Source organism: Cydia amplana, chromosome 22, assembly GCF_948474715.1.
Source record: "Cydia amplana chromosome 22, ilCydAmpl1.1, whole genome shotgun sequence".
Taxonomy (NCBI): Eukaryota; Metazoa; Arthropoda; class Insecta; order Lepidoptera; family Tortricidae; genus Cydia; species Cydia amplana.
This window is the reverse complement of record NC_086090.1, coordinates 2,582,750-2,589,195: the sequence shown is the minus strand read 5'-3', so window position 1 is coordinate 2,589,195 and position 6,446 is coordinate 2,582,750. Positions and strand designations below refer to the sequence as shown.

Sequence of the window (6,446 nt, the reverse complement as noted above, 5' to 3'; positions counted from 1 at the left end):
TTAAGATACATTGTCATAAACATTAAATCTGAACTTGTAGTTTAATAATTATTGTACGTCAAAGTTAGGTTTAGTTAAGTTAGGTTTTAGGTAGTTAGGTTTCACATTACATCTCAAAACTTTTTTGTAGTAAAAGCGGTGCGAGACTGGCACCTTTTTATATGTAATGTTTTTGATGGGATATATATTTACAAAGGGGTATGATAATATTACAATGCTGCTCTACCCGTTTGTTGCAAATGGCGATGGCGGGTAGAACTTTACTAACGTAGATCGTTACTCATCAAATGATATTATGCCAGGGCGAGATCTCTTGGCATGTATATAACGGCAGTTATTCGCCAAATAGGTCATCAATATATCACAGTGCGTTTCCGATAAATATGATAACTTGGCCTCTTCTTGAAAATCAATTTCAAGTAAGTAGGTAAATATATTTTCATAAGATTTTATTATTACAATGGTTCAGTCAGCAGCAATAGTTGCTAAGCGGGCGAGGTGTTCAAAAATACCTTGACGCGCTCTTATTCTTTTAACAAAAAAGTCGCGTCAAGACCATTTTGAATACCTCGCCTACATAGCAACTGTTGCTGCTAATTGTACTGTGTATAAGTTTTTTTTTTTAGGTAATTTGATAACCATTTTGAATCAGTTATAGAATACACTAAAATAATGAAAATTAATTATCTACGGTTTTTAGGTGTATATTATTTGAGTATAGTTATCAATATTTATAAGTGAAACACTATTATCCCTATTTTTAAAGGACTTAACTCCGTGATAACCATCAGTTATATAAGGCACTTGAAGGAAGGTAAAATAAAGTTGGATCTAGAAAAAACTACGAGGATTCATCTGCCTATTGCATGTATTTTAATGGTTTTGAGATTAGTTAACTAACGTCGTTTATTATCTCCTACATATTCCACTAAAATGGCGCCCAACGTGGGGCCTAGCGCAAGATTATACAACAAAGTGAATATTGGAAACTAACTCAAAATATGTGAGTAATTTTGGCTTTTTAAACTAAAACTCTATTTTTAAGGGTATACAGCTAACTTATTTAACTATCTTTGCCATGACCGGTGTAATTATAGGTAATTTAATTATGTTGCGCCCATTAGTGGGTTGCGTTGCGTTGTCGCGTTGACGCTTCGACATAATATTACTTTTTTTAATGTTATGCCACATTAATAATGCATTGCGACGCAACACAGTGAACTAATGGGGCCTCACTCTAACACGTAAAGAGGAATAATTTGTTAACTACGTACATGTTTAAAGCGCGAAAGTACTTATTTGTTTTGAAATTCTTCATACGTCAACAATTTGTATATTGAGACATAATGAACATATATGTACATTCAATTTTGTAACATAATGTAACCCAGTTTCTACCTAGGTTACGACGTAAGATTTACTTGATAAATTAAATTTGCGAGAAAACTTGGACGAAGGCTATCTATCCTTCTAGTACCTAATTTAAAGCAGAGCATTTCTCTAGGAAATATATTATGTAGTTCGAATGATACGGATTCAAAAGTTAAATATGATGCAGTTTTTTATATATATAATTATGGCCATAAGCACAAGCCAGTAATAAGAACTAATATTAAAATAACATGTCAGCACAAATAAAAAGAATAAAAGATAAACTTAAATTCATATTTTTGTAGTTTATAAACAGTATACCATTACACACATTGTATTTTCTACAATCACCCGCCATTTGCAACTATTAATCATAAGCCCAGCGTGACCTGTAAACCATACACGTGTGAACACTGCTTGTAAACAGGTAAGCGTTGAAAGGGTTACGCAACACGTGACGTGTCCGCCCTTGACATTAGTTTCTGAGGGTTAAATTGGAATTTATTGAGCACTTGGAGCTACAAGTTTATGAGTTTAATTGTTACATTACGACTATTGACTTAATGTATGTTACTCGTCTTGTTTGTATACGAACGCATGCAATAATTATACATAAACATAAAACTCTCGCGATATATTATATGCATTAAACTACATATTATTAAAAGTTTTACTGAAACAATTTTTGATTGTTTATGTTATTTCTACTCATTTTACTGCGGCATATTGATGATAATTTTAAGAAACTTTTGCGTTTGTTATCAAAGCTAAAATATAATAGTTATCTTTAGTAAATGTTTTTATTATTAATGAGATTCTGTAGAATTTTGGCCACTTCATTTGTATGTATTGTTTATTGTACAAAATAAAGAATATTTGTAGTATACCTAGGTATATTGTAGGAGAGTATACTATAAAATGGAGACCGAAACAGAACATAGTCCCTTAATTATATTTCTTTGAAGCGTCAAAAATCATTAGATACTTATTTATTAAGCACTTTTCGTTTTTTTAAATATTTATGTACTATCTGTTTAAATATGTCTCTAATTTCAATAAGTTTTAACATTAATACTTAATTTAACTACAGTAATAATTGATTTAATGTTATAATTTTAATTTCAGAAATCGTCCGACCGTCCAGTCATCCGTAACTTCAGTATTCGGCGTTCTGTTGAAATTGTCGGCATATACAACAAAAGAGTGAGTAAAACTTCAATTTAACCTACCTAAGCCTAACCTAAGTACCTAATAGCGCGCCTAAGTAGTAAGGGCCTCAGCACACGGCGTTGTAACGCAAGAGAAGCGTAAATAAGCTTATCGTAATACGCAAAGGCGGTTACGATTGGCAAAAGTTAGAAAGCCATTCGTAGGACAATCGATCCATTTTTACAACAAAATACCTAGTCACATAACAGATTTACCATACTTACCGACAATTTAAAAGAGTTGTAAAAACCAATCTAAGTGATAAAAATGTTTTGGATGATTGTGATATATTATTGTAACGTAAAGAGTGCGTAAAGATTATTATACAGTCTGTATAAGTGTTAATTATTACTACTAATGATACAAACCGATATGTAATAATAATGTAATATACACGACGGACACAAGTGTATATTGTATACCTACGTAAATAAATAAGATAAGATAAGATAAAAAGTCCGCACACGCAGCGTCGTTGCAGCGAAGATTTGAGATTACGCTTCATGTCCGGACTTGTTAGACCACGTGCGTGCTCGTCCAAACAGCAATACTCTTTTACTATCAATCAGTGGACCTTATTACCAAAGGCATAAGGTCCGATGGACAGTTAAGAGTGTAGGCGATGGTCCCGCTTTCGTCCTACGCACGTATTACGATACGTACGCTTACGCTACGTTACGTTACGATGCCGTGTGCTGGGGTCTTAATCCCTTAATGCGTGTAATAAAAAATTATTTAAATTTGAACTTTAATAGCTGTCAATAGAGTTGAATATCATATCATGCGGTAATGGGTTAATTTAGACGCGTGGTGGTCCGCGTAAAAGTTGTTAAGAGGATAGTGGTGGATAGTTACTCCATACAAACGTAGTCCTCCTTTTCCTCTATGGATATTAACATTATAAAAAAACATTTCAACACAGTTGATGAACCCACAGCGTCCCGTCGTTTGATTTTTTTCAGATTTTTCAATTATTATAAGAGTAAGGAGCTTTTCAAAAATAGTATGCAACTTGTGTTTTCCTTCTAAAGGAGCTCACTGATTACCAGTCCGCCGTGTCGGCCTGTCGGTTATTTAGAACTGTCAACTTTTCCTTTTAACTGACAGGCCGATATCGCCCGGCGGGTAATCAGTGGGCCCCTTAAATCTTATTAGTCACAAAATTTATTAAATTCAAACGAACATCGCATAGTTATTTCATCAGTTATACAACTTATACACTGCTAAAAAGCTCAAACAGATCTCGCAAGATTAAAGTTGTTACAACAACATACTAAATAAGACGGCTAAATAAAATCTCGTAAAAACCGTATTAAAAATCACACGCATCCCACCCTCAGCCTAGACTGTCCACCCAAACACCCCCCACCCCCCCTCCGGCAGACGGAGCGGCGCCACTCAAGGATGTCTGCTCGCGGAGGTTAAGGACTGAGGATTGATTTTAGGGCCTAACTAACCTAAGGGCCCCGTTTATAGTGAATTTAGGGCATAGACGAGGGAAATGACGCAACTTTCTTCTGATACTTAATACTGGGGCCTACAGGCCAATTCGAACTCACACTGATATCAGAATGATCGTGCCAATACATGTATGGACGAGTACGTGCGAAATGCACGATATATGAATGACATTAATCATGATAAATTAGGTGTCATTCGAATTGGCTAGGGTCTGTTTCTCAAAAACTTGTAATTTGTAATACAAGTGGTAGTCCCTTTCTAACAAAAGCTGTCAAAAAGTGACATACGCTTGTATTACAAGTTACAAACTTTTGAGAAACGGGCCCCTGGTAGTTAGCGATGGACTGAAAATGTGATCAAAATCGTTTTAGGGTTCCGTACCAAAAGGTAAAAGTAGGTAGGAAGGTAAAGTAGTAGTAGTTATGGTGCGACTCTGTCCGTCCGTCCGTACGTCCGTCCGTCTGTCTGTCACATTCCTAGATATCTCGAGAACTACAGATTTGAAATATGAAATACCTAGTTATGAACAACGCTAACCCAAACACAGTGAAATTGGATTTTTTAAATTTATTTTTTCTGATCATCACTAACTTGTATCCATATCCATAATTTTATTAGCGATATGCCTTATTTATCAATATCAAAATCACATTCTTGAACTCCGAATTGTCCTCCAGGACGAATCTTGGCGAGCGTTACAAAACAGAAATATCCCTCGTCTGTAAGTTGGATTTTACAACTACAACGAGGAGTGTAAAATGTTACATTGTTGGAACTAGGACACTGGCTGTGTCGGGATTAAAGTGACTATTATGTGCATATTTATATTGCGTTGTGAGGAAAGTAATTCCATACTTACATACACTGAGTTTTTTTAGTAAAGATATAGTTGGGAAATGCTTTGGCTAAGTAAATATAATTTGTGTGTTTCGAACCGAAATTCTAGACGTCGCAGTTATAGCTTAAAGCGTGATTCATTTTAGTGTTTAGCCTATAACTCACTGCCCGGGAACCACTTAGCCGTCTTAGCCCCCGCAGCAGCAGTGTTAACTCTCACACTTGAGAGAAATGGATAAAGAATTAGAAATCTTGAAAATAACGTACCTATTACTATAGTTCGTTTTTTTAAGCATTAGAAATAAGGTAAACAATCTTGATGTGTCTTTTAATTGAAAAACACATTTAAAAAATGAGTTACGGTAAATATGTAACAAATTATGAATCTAATACGATCTTTTATAGTCTTCTGCTTTCATAAGTAATAGTTATTGGTTTTTAAAAAGTGTTTTTCAATTAAAAGACATGTCAAAATCGCTTAACCTTCTTTCAAGTTCTTTCTAATGCTAAAAAAAACGAACTATAAGCAAAAGTAGTGTCGAACTAGAATAACTATAGAAGTCTGACTTTTTTTCAATCACAATCCACTCATGTACGGGGTGAATCAACCTTTTCTTGTCACTCGTTGCCATGGTTACGTTCTCCTGTGTCACTCTTTAAAACCTGATTTTTAGGTATTTAAATTCACCAATGACGCTTTTTTGTGATACTTTCCATTGAGGGTCGTCTACTAAGCGTGTCAGAAGGTGGTGTACAATGTCTTGTAACAAACTATGCTACTATTGTCTCTTGGCTGACCGGACAGAATAACAACAAGAATAAAAATAAATAGTTGATCCACACGGTGGCTCTATTTTCCTACCGCAGTCGCCTGTGAGTAACTGTGACAATCTAAACTGTTAGTGATAACCTATAGTTAGTCTCATGAAATAAGCACTCATCATCATCTTCCTCGCGTTGTCCCGGCATTTTGCCACGGCTCATGGGAGCCTGGAGTCCGCTTGGCAACTAATCTCAAGAATTTACATACGCACTCGTTTTAACGAAAGCGACTGCCATCTGACCTTTAAGCCCATGTTATTTAAAATTCCATAATTAAAGAATCATGAATGAACAATGGGAAAAATACGTAATCTAATCTAACACACAGGAAAACCTTGTCGACATCGGCTTTACGGCCTATTCTAAATATAAAAACAATATCGATTGAGCCCAAAGCCGCATGGTGCGCTGCATACTTTATATGCGTTGGTGTAACAATCGTATCGTTTACACGTGGCGACATCTAGTAGTTAAACTGGGTCACTAACATTGGAAAGTAATTTGTAAATTGGAAAAGTTTGCGGAACTCCATTGGATTGGCAAATTAACTTGTCGATTTTGGGTTATTAGAGGAACGCAAAAAAAAGTTTACTTACTAATTTTGAAATTACATTTAGGTGCTGTAATCCAGTAATTAAACCTATTTTTTGAGTTCCTCTTTTGTCCATGAGTACACTCATGAGTATATATATTATACCTGAAACTATTAGTGTTACCACTAGGTAACATACACAATAAAAACTTGT

The 6,446-nt window shown here is 35.0% G+C and overlaps 1 protein-coding gene across 1 annotated transcript in view; it reads left to right on the top strand.

Annotated features, from left to right (window-relative positions):
* The first annotated feature begins 2,478 nt into the window (after positions 1-2,478).
* The window catches only part of LOC134658492 (uncharacterized), a 49,374-nt gene continuing 45,406 nt past the window's right edge, over positions 2,479-6,446 (top strand). The window contains exon 1 of the mRNA XM_063514178.1: positions 2,479-2,574. The gene's annotated coding sequence lies outside the window, so the exon portion shown is untranslated. The remainder of the gene's footprint in view (positions 2,575-6,446) is intronic.